This window comes from Equus caballus, chromosome 25, assembly GCF_041296265.1.
Source record: "Equus caballus isolate H_3958 breed thoroughbred chromosome 25, TB-T2T, whole genome shotgun sequence".
In the NCBI taxonomy this organism is placed as follows: Eukaryota; Metazoa; Chordata; class Mammalia; order Perissodactyla; family Equidae; genus Equus; species Equus caballus.
Window position 1 is genome coordinate 8636210 of NC_091708.1, and position 14721 is coordinate 8650930.

General features: G+C 41.8%; 1 protein-coding gene across 9 annotated transcripts in view; it reads left to right on the forward strand.

The window, feature by feature from the left end:
• UNC13B (unc-13 homolog B) overlaps positions 1–14721 on the forward strand; it is a 217569-nt gene that overhangs the window by 6981 nt on the left and 195867 nt on the right. For 6 of the 9 annotated variants that reach the window (XM_070250603.1, XM_070250604.1, XM_070250606.1 and 3 more), the window contains exon 2: positions 8178–8207. The exons of 2 other annotated variants lie outside the window; for them this stretch is intronic. The gene's annotated coding sequence lies outside the window, so the exon portion shown is untranslated. Of the gene's footprint in view, positions 1–8177; positions 8208–14721 lie in introns of those variants that run through there. One more of the 9 variants, XM_070250610.1, reaches the window with a different exon arrangement.

The following is a 14721-nucleotide window of genomic DNA, read 5'->3' on the forward strand; positions in this document are numbered from 1 at the left end:
CCATCTGGTGATCGCAGCCTCCCCAAAGGTGTTCTCTTTCTTCCGCAAAACAAACTCACAAATCCCAAGTCACCCTTCAAGTTAAACAAGAAGACAGCAAATTGACAAGATTCATAACAAGGTCAAAAGGCAATCATGTTCTTATTGAATATCTATAGTAATCCTCTGGTACCCACCTTCAGTTTCACAAAGATGGGAATTGAATTTGGACTTTCCTTTAGGATTTCTCCTACCATACCCTGTCTTGTCAGCATTCTACACTGTGGATTAGCCTTCAGCTTCTCCTGACAGTCATACCCTCTCCTTCTTTCTATATTGCTATTGTGGGGGATCAGAATTGGCTACCTCAAAATGTGTCTCTTTGGCTTGATTTATTTTTTTTTAAAGATTTTATTTTTCCTTTTTCTCCCAAAGCCCCCCAGTACATAGTTGTGTATTTTTAGTTGTGGGTCCTTCTAGTTGTGGCATGTGGGACGCCGCCTGAGCATGGCTTGAGGAGCAGTGCCATGTCCACGCCCAGGATCCGAAGTGGCGAAACCCTGGGTCTCCGAAGCAGAGAGCTTGAACTTAACCACTTGGCCAGGGCAACCAGGGGCTGGCCTCTGGCTTGATTATTTTTAATAACAAAAGACTCTGAAAGAAAATTTGACCTTCCCTCTAACTGCCTAAAAGAATTTAAGATAAAAGGCCTGTCCCCAGGACAAGCCATCACCATAGATAACTCTGGGTATTGGTAGACTGTGAGGGTCCTTGGTAAGCCCATTCTTATCTACCAAACATTTGCTTTTCCATCTCCATGTGAATTACCTTCCTCCACTTTGAAGTCCCAAACCACTACCTCCAACATCCTCCTTTGTCTTTAGCTGAAGATGATATTTAAAGTGACAGCTTCAGCCATTCTGGCTAGTTACCCAGTTTTCCTGGGTTTCTCCCATGTATACATGTTATGAAGCTTTGTCTGATTTTCTCCTGTTATTCTGGCTCATGTGAATTTACTTAATAGCCCAGCCAGAAGGACCTAGAGATGGTGGAGGAATTCTCTTCCTCCCTTACACTAGGTTCAATTTTTGTCAAAGTCCCAGGAGCCTTTGGCTTACATCTCAAAAGGCAGGTGTTTTATATAGTTTATTTGCAGCTTGTTCCTTTAGAGTAGGAGAGATTGTGTAAACTCTTGTCTATGCACAGAGCCCACTCAAATAGCCTTCTTGTTTTTGTAGATAGAATCTCAGTGATGAAACAAACTTTTCCTGTTCCAGTTGAAACTGAGATATTAGTTGTGGTCACCAATTCTTTTGAGATTAAATAAAATTGCATCTAGCTGTTTTCCCCACATTCAGTGGGAAGTCTAGTGCCAATCTAGAGCCTTCTGTGAATTCTAGAATTATGGAGGAACTTGATTCCTTGTGACTATTCTTGGCCTTCAGTCCCTGACCCTTGCTGAATTTGGGGTTCACTGGGTTTTCACCACCCTCAGCTGTTCTTTCTTTTGTTTTTTCTAACCTAGGTATGAAATTTTTTTTTTCTTTTGAGGAAGATTAGTCCTGAGTTAACATCTGCTACCAATCCTCCTCTTTTTGTTGAGGAAGGCTGGCCCTGAGCTAACATCCGTGCCCATCTTCCTCCACTTTATATGTGGGACGCCTACCACAGCATGGCTTGAGAAGCAGTGCCATGTCTGCACCTGGGATCTGAACTAGTGAACCCCGGGCCACCAAAGCAGAACCTGTGCACTTAATTGCTGCGCCACTGGGCGGGCCTCTGGAATTCTTTATTTCCTCCCAAAACCTCTCACAGTAGGCATTTGTGAGTGGCAGTCTTTACTGAAGCTTTGGGGGTAATGTAAGGGGTAGAAATGTATCTACACAAAAAACTTAAAATTGAATATTTGGAGATCCCAGTTCCTTAAATATTCTTTCAACCATTCCATGATATTTTTTTGATTCTCATGATGACCACCCACATGATGACCACCCACATGATGACCAAGCAATTTCTCCACACCCATCTCCTGTAGCAGTTTATATTTGCATATCCAAAGGCTCATTATAGAAGACAAAACCCTCAAAGAAAACCTCGTTATGGGTTCCTAGGCCTTCTAACCCCAGTTCTGAAGGGATGTGTCCTTTTTTGATAAGGAAAATAAATTAGCAGATCATTGTGATGAGGATTTTAGGCTGGTTAATTTTAAAAAACTGCAGATGAGAAGGAGGCTCTGAGGACTGGAATTTGCTTGCTCTTTGAGAGATATTTGCATTTGTGAAGGAAGAGGGGATGACCTTGTAGGGACCTGAAATTGGCCACGCCAGGATGTGTCTCTTTGGCATAGGGATTGTTTTGGGCTGATTGCTTTCCATAAGCTGGGACAGGGAAGGAGGCTCTGGGGAATGGAACTTGCCCTTGTTGGGACACATTTACATTTGTAAGGTAAATCTCTATCTGTAAAAGGTGCCTCCCTCTCTGTACCAGGAAGAAGAAGAGAGATGACCTTATCCCTAGAAACTCTTAATGGTGAAGGCAAGAACTTAAGTTGGTTGCTCTCTGGCCGTCTCATGTAACTGATTTAGGGTGGTAGCTTCTGACCTTTACTTAATCCGATTTGATTCTTGTCTAAAAGTCATGGGATCACCCAACGACCAGACCCCACCTGCACTGATACCATTTTAACTTTTTTTCATGTTCTTTCCTTTGTCTTGTAAAGAAATGACTCACATACCCATGCCTTATAAAATTAACCCTAGCCCTCAACTCGGGGCAGCAGCAGGAGCTCTGACTGCCCGTGGGTCCTGTCCCCACTCACCACCTCTGCCTGCCCATGGGTCCTGTCCCCATGACAGAGGGGGCAGCATCAGTGGCGGCAGCAGAAGCTCTGACTGCCCATGGGTCCTGTCCCCATGCTATTCTATTCTCTAAATAAAAGAGCACTACTGCCAGATCTTAAGAGTCTAAGAAATCTTTCTTTCGACTCCTTGGCTGACCAACCCCGCATCATTTTGAGCATTATTTCCTGTTTTAAAACAAGTTACTTTAAGATCCGGTGCCTCTTTTCCCAGAAGATGGGCTACATATTGCAATAATGAGAAAGAGCATTTAATATTTACAAATTAGTTGTTGAAAGTCCTTTGTTTTGTGATAATGTTTACTTGCTTTTTATCTTTCTGTTAAAGAATAGTGTCTCAAATGATGAGGGAGAATTATAAGTGCATCTCACTAAGGAAACCTCAATTTTGCCTCGGGAGAAGTTGTAAAAGGCATGAGAACACCTGACATCTGCCCTGCTCTTCCCCACCCCCATTTGGAATTACAGGCCACTTTCCTGCAGGGACCAGGCTGCAAGCATACTCTTTTGGAGATCATTTGTCTCCAAATCCCAGGAAACACCAATTTAGGACCTAGAATGATTTTGGGAATTAAAGAATCCCTTTGTGTTCCCTGGTACTCCCAGCTGCAAAAATATGTTTGATTGTAGCAGCTGAAGAAATATGTCCAAAGAAAATAAATTCATGTAAGACTGCTTGCCTTTTGGTGAGAACACTTGCTTGGAGAGTTGAGAACAATGGAGTTTAAGGGTAAATGAAAATTATTTTCTCCACTTACAAGGGGTAAAAAGACCATTTACCCTCTCATCTTTTCTTGGAGTGTTTTCTTGGAGACATAGTAAATCTGACTCCTTACTCTAACCTTTGGAATAAAGATAAATCTCTCTAGAGATTAAGCCTAGACTCTGGTTTTTATGATGTAGAGATATCTCCAAGGTCATGGGCCAAACAGCCTCTAGATATGTAAACAAGGGCCTCTTTGGAAATGTACAGGGCATTATCAAGAGGTGCAGCCCTTGGGGCCAGCCCGTAGTGGTTAAGTTTGAACATTAGGCTCTGGCAGCCTGTGGCTCGGCGGTTCAGATCCTGGGTGCAGACATGGCACTGCTTGGCAAGCCATGCTGTGGTAGGCATCCCACATATAAAGTGGAGGAAGATGGGCACAGATGTTAGCTCAGGGCCAGCCTTCCTCAGCAAAAAGAGGAGGATTGGCAGCAGATGTTAGCTCAGGGCTAATCTTCCTCAAAAAAAAAAAAAAAGATTGGCACCTGAGCTAACAACTGTTGCCAATCTTTTTTTTCCTCCCCAAATCCCCCCAGGACACAGTTGTATATACATATATATATATTTTTTTTTTTTTTTTTGAGGAAGATTAGCCCTGAGCTAACTACTGCCGATCCTCCTCTTTTTTCTGAGGAAGACTGGCCCTGAGCTAACATCCATGCCCATCTTCCTCTACTTTATACGTGGAACGCCTACCACAGCATGGCTTTTACCAAGTGGTACCATGTCCACACCCAGGATCCGAACTGGCAAACCCCAGGCCGCCGAGAAGCGGAACGTGTGAAGTTAACTGCTGCGCCACCGGGCTGGCCCCGTGTATATTTTTTCAGTTGTGGGTCCTTCCAGCTGTGGGATGTGGGATGCCGCCTCAGCATGGCCCAACGAGCGGCACCATGTCCGCACCCAGGATTCGAACCAGTGAAACCCTGGGCCGCCAAAGCGGAGCGTGTGAACTTAACCACTTGGCCACAGGGCTGGGCCCAACTCTGGGATTTTTTGTCAAAAATACGAACTGAGTATCTTGATTTGCCCTACCACATAGCAATTTGATGGCTTAGCAGTGGTAAAGTTTTATTATGACTTTTTTGAGCAAATATCAAGAGGAGACTCTAATAGAATTTCATAAATGCTTTCCAAGCAATGAATATGTTCAACTGAATCACGTGCTTGAAGCTGGGTACCTGAGGGTTACTGTAAATATTCAATAAGAACGTGATTACAGGGGGCTGGCCCAGTGGCATAGTGGTTAAGTTTGCACAGTCCACTTTGGTGGCCTAGGGTTCACAGTTTTGGATCCCAGGTGCAGACCTAGCAAGGCTCATCAAGCCATGCTGTGGAGGCATGCCACATAAAAGAGAGGAAGATTGGCACAGATGTTACCTCAGCAACAATCTTTCTCAAGGAAAAAGAGGAAGACTGGTGTGGGGACCTGAAATTGGCCACCCCAAGATATGTCTCTTTGGCATCAGGATTATTTGAGGCTCATTGCTTTTGATAAACTGGGACAGGCAAGGAGGCTCTGGGGAATGGAACTTGCCCTTTGTTAGGACACGTTTACATTTGTAAGGTAAATCTCTATCTGTAAAAGGCGCCTCCCTCTCTGTACCAGGAAGAAGAAAGGCGATGACCTACTCTCCAAAAACTCTTAATCAATACCAAAGGCAAGGACTTAAAATCTGCATTTTATTGTGCTAGTCTGGTAACCTCCTGTAACTGACTTCCCTCCCCCTCCCAACGTTGGCATCTCCTTAAAGATTAAGCATCTTTCTTTAGGCTGGGAACCGATTGCGGCGCTCATCTGTGACCCGCCCCCCCCAGCCCGAGGCAACACACCTGCCACCCTGCGGCGCTCACTGAGACAGCAGACCTATCTGACGTTTCCATCAAGCGCTGTGCTGACAGAGCAGCCTCGTGACTATTGTAAAAGGGACTTTTCAATCACATGTGAAACACCCCGTTTGGGGGCTATATAACCACTCTGTGCACCCCACTTCTTCGGTGCCCTTTCTTCCTTCGGGAAGAAAGGCCCCTGGCCATGGTTCCTCATAAAGCTTTGTTTAATTTTCTCTTGCTATTCTGTCTCATGTGAATTTAATTCGTTCTCCAGCCAGACGAACCCCCATTTGGGGAGAGGAAATGTCCTCCTCCCCTACACTGGCAACAGATTTTAGCTCAGGGCCAATCTTCCTCACCAAAAAAGAACATGATTACACTTCAACCTTCTTCCTAACACAGACACAGAAGAAAAGAAGTTAATCTGTTAATTTGCTGTTTTCTTCTTTAAGCTGAGCGATGACTCAAAGGTCACAAGGATTTATGAGCTTGTTTTGCAGAACAAAAAGAATGCCTTTAAGGAAGTTGCCATCACCTGATAACCAGCTCCCAGCTACCACTGATGCAAAGATAGGCTCCTCTGAAGTTTATCACTCCAGGGACTCAGATGTCCCTTGTCTTCCTGAGACTGCTGTGTGGCAATCAGAAGTCTGATTGCCCAAGGGCCTATTCTTTCACTCCAGTGTGAAAGAAACACAGATTTGCCTTTGTTTCTTTGAAGCTCTTCCCAAGTCCCTTAGCTCTATAAAGACCCCCTGCTTTCTTCTTTTGTTAAGGAAGATTTAAGAGAACCTATGCTCTCATCTTCTCTTTGGGCCAATTCAAATAAACTTTTCTCCATCTCCAAGCACCAGTGTCTCAGTGATTGGCTTACTACACATCAGGCACAGGAACTTGAGATTAAGAGGTTCCGTATCATGCTCATGGACTGATATCAGTACTTGGAAGGACCTATGTTTTGTTTTAGGGGGCAGATTTTTGCTCAGAGACTGAGACTGTCTTTGTCAATTTTTTTTTAACACAGGTTCACAATGGGAGTTACAACAATTTCACAAGCTGATAGCATACAGAATAATGTCTGTTAATAAGCCAATAAAGAAATAACATAATATACTCCAAACCAGTGATAGATTAATCACACTATTTTCTAGGCAAGAGGAGATGACAGAAATAAAATCTAAATTCAGTTGACATGTACCTTTTCTATGAGACTGGTTCTCCAGAGAGACAGTGGAGAACAGACGCCCAGCTGCCAACACAAAATAAAAGTCCTTTGTTGCTAGAGCTTGTTGCTAGGGAATGACCGCAGCAGGTGTTGATGGGCAAGATGGGCTGCTCTGAAGGTTATCACTCCAGGGACCATCGGATGTCCCTGCTCTTCCTGAGACTGCTGCACAGTTTAACACCACTGCTGACCAAAGAGCTGCCCTGGCTATGGCAGGAGCAAATGTCTTAAGATCTTCAGAGAGCTGTTTAGGTCAGCAAAGTGTCACCTTGCCCAAACTGAAAGCTCTTAATAGTTCTCACAAATTTTGTGTATTTATAGCCTAAATGTCACCTTGCCATAGTTGCTTCTCCACATATTCTTACTGATAAGCCCCCTAGCAGTGTTGTCATCAGCTGAGCTACTGAGTGCTTATCAGTGATAACAGATGACATGATGACATCCTGACATAGGTTATATCAGTCATATCAAAAACAACTGTACTTACAAAACAACTTTACTGTTAAAAAACCTTCATTTTTGTCATAAATAAGTGGGTTTGAAATCATATCAAACCAATACACAGCAACCTGTCTGTGTGAAAAGACAGATGAGATACATAAAATCTCATTACAGATCAGCATTAATAGATAAACATTTGCAATTGATTTTGATGATACTTTGAACCCCAACTAAGCAAAATATAAATGCCCCCCAAAAGAATTTCATCCTTCTCATTAGTAGACCTATATTACCAAAAAATTGTATTCAGTTATTTTATTTTGAATGTTATTGATTAAAAAATTGTGGAAATTTGTGTTCTCTCCTGATAATTATATGAGTACTTACATAATAGCCTGAATTTTGCTTTTGTGGCCCACAAAGCCTAAATATTTAGTGTATGGTCCCTTAAGAAAAACTTTGCTGGTCTCTGCTCTAGACGGTACCCAGTACTAAAACTGAAAGTACCCCAGTAATTTCTTTTGCTTGTTTCCAAGTCTTGGATAATTTTTTCCAATAGAGAGAAACACGCATCCCTTCCCTCATGAAGGCTATGTTCTATATGGGGAAGCTAGGCAATCAGTAAAAATGGGTAATAGATAATTAAGGGAGTACTATGATAAAAATGAGATGATGTTATAAAGATGATGTGATAGAGTGATAGGGATGCAATTAGTTTGGGTGACCAGGGAAGGCATGACTGAGGAGGTATCTGTGAGGTAAGCCTGAATGACAAGAAGGGACCAGATGGGCAAAGATCTTGGGGCAGACTGTACTTGCAATGGGAATAATAAGTGCAGAAATCTTAAGGCATAAATGGATTTGGTGCTTTTGAGGGAAATAAAGAAGGCCAATGTGGCTAGACCAAGATAAGAAGTCAGCTATAGGGAGAGGGCTGGCAGCACCCAGACTGGGTTTCATGTCTGCTTCATGCATCCGTCATGAGGCCTTGCCCCAGGTTCCAAGGATAATTCATCTTGTTTGCAAAGGGTTTTACTATTCATGCTGTCATATTTGCTGTTTTTTTTTTTTACTTACAGGGGCCCTGTGATGAAAGCCATGTAACTTAGGTAAGTGAAACTCAGAAGCTTACTTTGCAGTTGATCCTGGCTAGTTACTTCCACTGTCTGTATCTTATTCTCCTGTCTGAGGGTGCACTAGGTGGCCTCTGAAATCCAGTCCAGCCCTGACATCTGGTACATTGTAGTTAGCACATAATAGTAGAACTGAGAAGCCTGGTTCAGGGCTTATTCTGCTATTTCATTCTGTTCCTTTGTCGTGACATCCTGGGGAACAGTGGGGTAGACACAGAGGTTCGAAATTTGGCTAAAGTGAGTTTTAGGGATCATTTGTGGATTCCAATTAACCAAGCTATTTCATTTGTCTTAGTCTTAAGCTCATGAAGAAAAGTATATATTCCTGTCTATTCTTGAAGGTAAACGTAAGTCTGTATGTATTTGCTAAGTTAAAAAAATTCCAACTTCTTAAGTATTTAAACAGTCTTAAAACCCCTAGGTACATACGTGCAAACAATTCCCTTCTTCACCTTAGCCATGATTACAACACTTTTCACTGTCGGTTCATCCCCAGACTGTGCATTCTTTGATGTAATGGTTTGTTCTTCTTTGTATCTATAGTTAGCACTATATGTGGTATTTAGCAGATGTTGAATAAATTTTTCTTTTTTTAAAGTAAGTTTTTCTTGAATGGCTGAATCCCTACATCTCTTGTATGGCCTCCTCTTCTAATATTTATCCACTTGTATAAGATTATGGTGTTACTCATAAATAGGTATTCAGTAAATATTTGATAGGAATAAATAAATTGATTTATTGTAATTCATTGAATTGTTGGCCATTCTGATTTTCAGATTTCACTACTTAGATAATGCTTACACAAATATATTTTTATTTTTATTTTTAATTTTTGAGGAAGATTAGCCCTGAGCTAACTGCTGCCAATCCTCCTCTTTTTGCTCAGGAAGACTGGCCCTGAGCTAACATCCGTGCCCATCTTCCTCCACTTTATATGTGGGATGCCTACCACAGCATGGTGTGCCAAGTGGTGCCATGTCCGCACCCGGGATCCCAACCGGCGAACCCTGGGCTGCTGAAGCAGAACGTGCACACTTAACCACTGCGACACTGGCCAGCCCCATACACAAATATATTTTTGCATATGGTTTTCCCCCTTTATTTGAGTTATTTTCATGGAATATATTCCCACAAGTGGAATTTTATTCATTTCACATTATTTACTGAGTTTCAAAAATGCCAGGCAAAGTTGTGGATTTTAGGCACAAGAGTAACATCTCTACTCTAGTTTTGCTGCTTTGGGATTTATAACTTTTCTCTAATTTTGCTGATTTTATAGGTTCAAAGTTATTTCTTGGTTATTTTAGTTTGCAGTTTCTTTTGTATTTGTTATAGGTTAATGAATTTTCTCCTAAATATTAGACATTTTAAAGGAGTGTCTTACAACTTACTTTTACTTCTTATCCCTTTTCAGTATGGATTCAGGCTCTGCCTTGAAGCCCTTCAAGTTTCACCTGTTATATCAGTTAAGATTCTTTTTTTTTTTAAAGATTTTATTTTTCCTTTTTTTCCCCAAAGCCCCCCAGTACATAGTTGTATATTTTTAGTTGTGGGTCCTTCTAGTTGTGCTATGTGGGACGCCACCTCAGCATGGCTTGATAAGCAGTGCTAAGTCTGTGCCCAGGATCCGAACTGGCGAAACCCTGGGCCTCCGAAGCAGAGCATGAGAACTTAACCACTCAGCCACAGGGCCGGCCCCTCAGTTAAGATTCTTACTTGCAAACAGTAGAATCCACTTCAGCTAGTTTAGGCAGAAAAAATTAGGGATAGCGGGAAATTCATATAATCTCTGGGAGGCTTGGAGGCTAAGCAGTCAAGAACAAGATGTACCCAAATTATACTGCACCAAAAGGGCCTCATTGCCATTGCCTTGAGCATAGACCACACAGCAAATGTGGCAGAGATCAATTACTTACACCAGACCATCCATCACTACTGACTGTGAAAGTTGGAGGCCCAAACAGTGCCTTCTCCTGAAAATGCATACCACAGGGCGCTTGCCTCCTCATGTGGCTTCTTCTGGTTTGAAGCCTGAGGGTGGGGGAAGGGAGGCAGCAGGAAACTGGGAAAATGAATTTCTAGATTCTAGAAAAGTGTGAATATGTTTAAAAGATGTTGGGAATGGGGGATGGGGGAAGACAAAAGGGGTGATTAGGGTCACATGTGTGGTGATGGACTATAATTAGTTTTTGGGTGGTGAACATGATATAATCTACACAGAATTCAAAATATATTACGATGTACATCTGAAAGCTATATGTTGTAATCCAATGTTACTGCAATAAAAAAAAAATAGATGTTGGGAAGTTCCCCAAATGACTGTTGTCTACCATAGCAGTAATTACAAATTGCCAAATTCAAAAGCTTTGCTCAATCCTCAAAATCTTTTTTTTTTTTTGAGGAAGATTAGCCCTGAGCTAACATCTGCTGCCAATCCTCCCCTTTTTTCTGAGGAAGACTGGCCCTGAGCTAACATCCGTGCCTATCTTCCTCTACTTTATTGTGGGAGGCCTGCCACAGCATGGCTTGCCAAGCGGTGCCATGTCCACACCCAGGATCTGAACCGGCAAACCCCGGGGCTGCCAAAGCAGAATGTATGAACTTAACCACTGCACCACCGGGCTGGCCCCCCAATCCTCAAAATCTTTGCAGTATAATTAGAAGACAAATAACCTAGTTAAAAAATGGGCAAAATACTTAAATAGAAGTCATTCACCAAAGAAGATATATGAATGGCTAAAAAGCACATGAAAAGGTGTCAACATCATTTACCATTGGGGAAATGCAAATTAAAACCATGAGATACCACTACATACATACACATGTAGAATGGTTACAATCAGAAACACAGATAATACCAAGTGTTGGTAGGGATGTGGAGAAACTAGAATCCTTATACATTGCTGGTGGGAATGAAATATGGTGTTGTCACTTTGGAAAAGAGTTTGACAGTTTCTTAAGTTCACACACAAATCTATATGTGATTATTCACGGGAGCATTATTCTTAATAGCCCCCAAATGGAAACAACTGAAATGTCCATCAGCTGGTGAATAGATAAACAAAATTCTGTCCATGCAATAGAATACTATTTATCAATAAAAAGGAGTGAAATATTGATAAATGTTGCGATATTAATGAATCTCAAAAATATTATGCTGGGTGAATGAAGCCAGACACAAAAGACATAGAGTCTTTGTGTCATTGTATAGTTCCATTTATATGAAAGGTACAAAAATGCAAATCTATAGAGGCAGAGAGTAGATTAGTGATTGCCTGGGGCTGGGGATGGGAACAGAGAGTGACTGCAGATGGGTACAAGGGACCTTTTTGGGGGCAATGGAAATGTTCAAAGACAGGATTGTGGTGATGGTTGGACAACTCTGAAAATTTACTAACAATCATTGATTTGGGAGCTGACCTGGTGGTGCAACGGTTAAGTGCGCACGTTCTGCTTTGGCGGCCTGGGGTTCGCCGGTTCGGATCCCAGGTGTGGACATGGCATCACTTGGCAAGCCACGCTCTGGCAGGCCTCCCACAAATAAAGTAGAGGAAGATAGGCATGGATGTTAGCTCAGGGCCAGCCTTCCTCAACAAAAAGAGGAGGATTGGCAGCAGATGTTAACTCAGGGCTAATCTTCCTCAAAATAAATAAATAAATAAATAAATGAAAATGAAAAAATTAAAAAGGCATACCATAAAAAATTTTTTTAAAAAAATAATTGAATTGTACACTTAAAATAGCTGAATTTTATGATATATAAATTATACTTCAATAAAGCTGTTAAAAAGAAATCTCTACAGCATTCAACAATATTTAGTAATGACAAAGATTCTCTCGTTAACCAAACTCTAGTCAGGGTCCTCTGAGCCCTCTTCTTGACTTGTCCTCAGCCTTGGCCTATAAAGACTTGAACAAACACTAACATGGTTTCTAACAGCTCAAGGTCACATCCCTAGGATGAATCTAGCCTCTCTTAAAGCACCTGCCTGATAAAACTCAAGGCTGCCAAAACAATTTACGGTTTGTTCCAGGCAACACCTGAAAATAGGGCCCCCATTTCAGTCTCTGGGGGAGGGTAGGAGCCTAACTTTGATAACACCAGTTAGCAAACCCAGATGGGTTTTGCGTGGACCAAGCCCCTACTTCCCAATTTTTGTAATTTTTCACTTCTCTAACTCTACTGCACTGCCCTGCCCCCAACCACCTCCCTATTCCTTCATTCTCCCTTTAAAATACCCAGTCACCTCTGTGCAAATCGAAGTTTTGCACAGACTAAGCACAGGCACCAGACTATTTTCCCTATTACAATAGTGTATTACTGATTGAAATCTGTCCTTAACACTTCGACTAGTGTCCAACTTTGTTTATCTTTGACAATAACCGATTCTCAAAACATTCTCACTCATTAATTCATTCATTTATTCAATTAGTCAACAAATCTTTCTTGGGCACTTTGGCTAGGTGTTCTGCTATGTGTTAGGGATAAGGATAGACAAAACATGTCCTTTGCTGTTGAGGAGCTCTGAGTCTAAAGAAAAATAGATGTGCAATTACTCTTCAATAAGATAAGATTTATAATGGAAGTATTTACAATTGGTTTGCTTATTTTCCTATTTTCCCTCTCTGACAACTCCTTTTCTGTCTCTTCTTCCTACTCCTTAAAAATAGATGTTCTCTATAAGCTGACCTTTGCTCCCTTCTCATTCTACAGTCTCCTGATAATCTTATGGCTCCAACTCTCAGATTCTTTGCAGCTTCCTCTGAGCTACCTGTACAGGTTTAATTTTTCCATTTCCCGATTTGTTTGGGCTACTTATTCTGTGTGTATGGGATATCCTCTGTTCCATCTTTGCACGTCCTATGCTATCCATACTTTGAGATCCATCTCCTCCACATGCTACTTCCCTTGTGAAGCCTATCTTGATTTCTTCTACAGCTTCTGCTGAATTCCTCTAGTACTTGAGAGGCAATATAGCATTATGGCTAACTGCCTGAGCTCTGGTGAAAGAAAAGGCTGGGTTTGCATTCTGGTTTTGCCTTCTTTTCTTTAACAATGAAATGGGGATTAAAGTAGTTGTATCTTTATTGATTGAAATCTCTACCTCTCGCCTGGACTGCTCTCTTAGGCTCCAATTCTACATCACCTACTGTCTAATGGGTGTATGTGCAAGGTTATCCCATGCAATCTCAAACTTAGTAAATGTGTCCAAAAGGAAATCTGTCTTTCTTCCCAAACCTACCTCCTGGATTTCCTATCTATCAGTAGCATCATTCTTCTAGCCAGCCTGATTTTAAAATTCTCTCTCTCCCTTGCCTTCTTACCCAATTGTTTGCTACAAAAGAAAGGATATTCTCAGGCTAGCCCTGGTGGCCTAGTGGTTAAGTTTGGTGTGCTCTGCTTCAGCAGCCTGGGTTCAGTTCCTGGGTGCAGACCTACACCACTCCTTTGTCAGTGCTGTTTATGACAGCTGGGCTAAATAGCTAAGTATTCCAACCTCCAGCAGTCCAGAGAATGCCCATTGTCTTTAAGGTCAGGCATCTCTATTGACTAGGCCAGCTGAGTTCTGGTATCTGTACATCTAGGATCTGTATTTCTAGGATCTGCACATCATACTATGTGTCTTCCTGTTTTCTGCTCTTGGCTTTTTCACTTCTTCGCATGTACGTACATCATCTTGCCAGAAGTCTTCAGCTTAAAATGCCTATCTTTCCTCTATTCTTCACTCAGTAAATATTCATGGACTGATTACTTTACAGTAGGCGATATTTGAGCTCTGCTCAAAATCTTCCTCAGGGTATTGCTCCAAATTTGGATAAACACTGGAAAGATCAAGTCTTTTCCTTTACTTCTCCAGGCTCCAAATTATAGCATTTAGAGTGTTGCTCTCTCATAGCACCTATTCCAGTGAGAGGAATCATATGGTAGCTAGCTTTGCTTTTTGAGGGCAAAGACCCTGTTAGATTGACAGAAACTCCCTGGGTCTGGCAGACAGAACCCTATGGGACCAAGCGCTTGCAAATACTGAAACCTGAGCTGGGCTAATAAGGCCTTAGAATGCACCTAGTCTAATTGGTGCTCAACCCTGGCATCACATTAGAATCATCGAGGGAGCTTTGAAAAATAGGATGCCTGAGCTCGACCCTAAACCAATTAAATCAGAATTTTGGGGTGGAGGGGGTGTTGGATCTGTACATCATACTATGTGTCTTCCTGTTTTCTGCTCTGGGCTTTTTCACTTCTTTGCATGTACATACATCATCTTGCCAGAAGTCTTCAGCTTAAAATGCCTCTTTCCTCTATTCTTCATTCAATAAATATTCACAGACTGATTACTTTATAGTGGGCGATATTACAGACACTGGAGATACAATGGCGAGCATGAAAAAAGAGATAGGAACTGAAGTCTCCAGACATTTTAGCTCATGCTCACTCAATTTTCTTTTCTGCCGTAGTTGCTAACTGAAACTACACTTGTTAAATTACTAC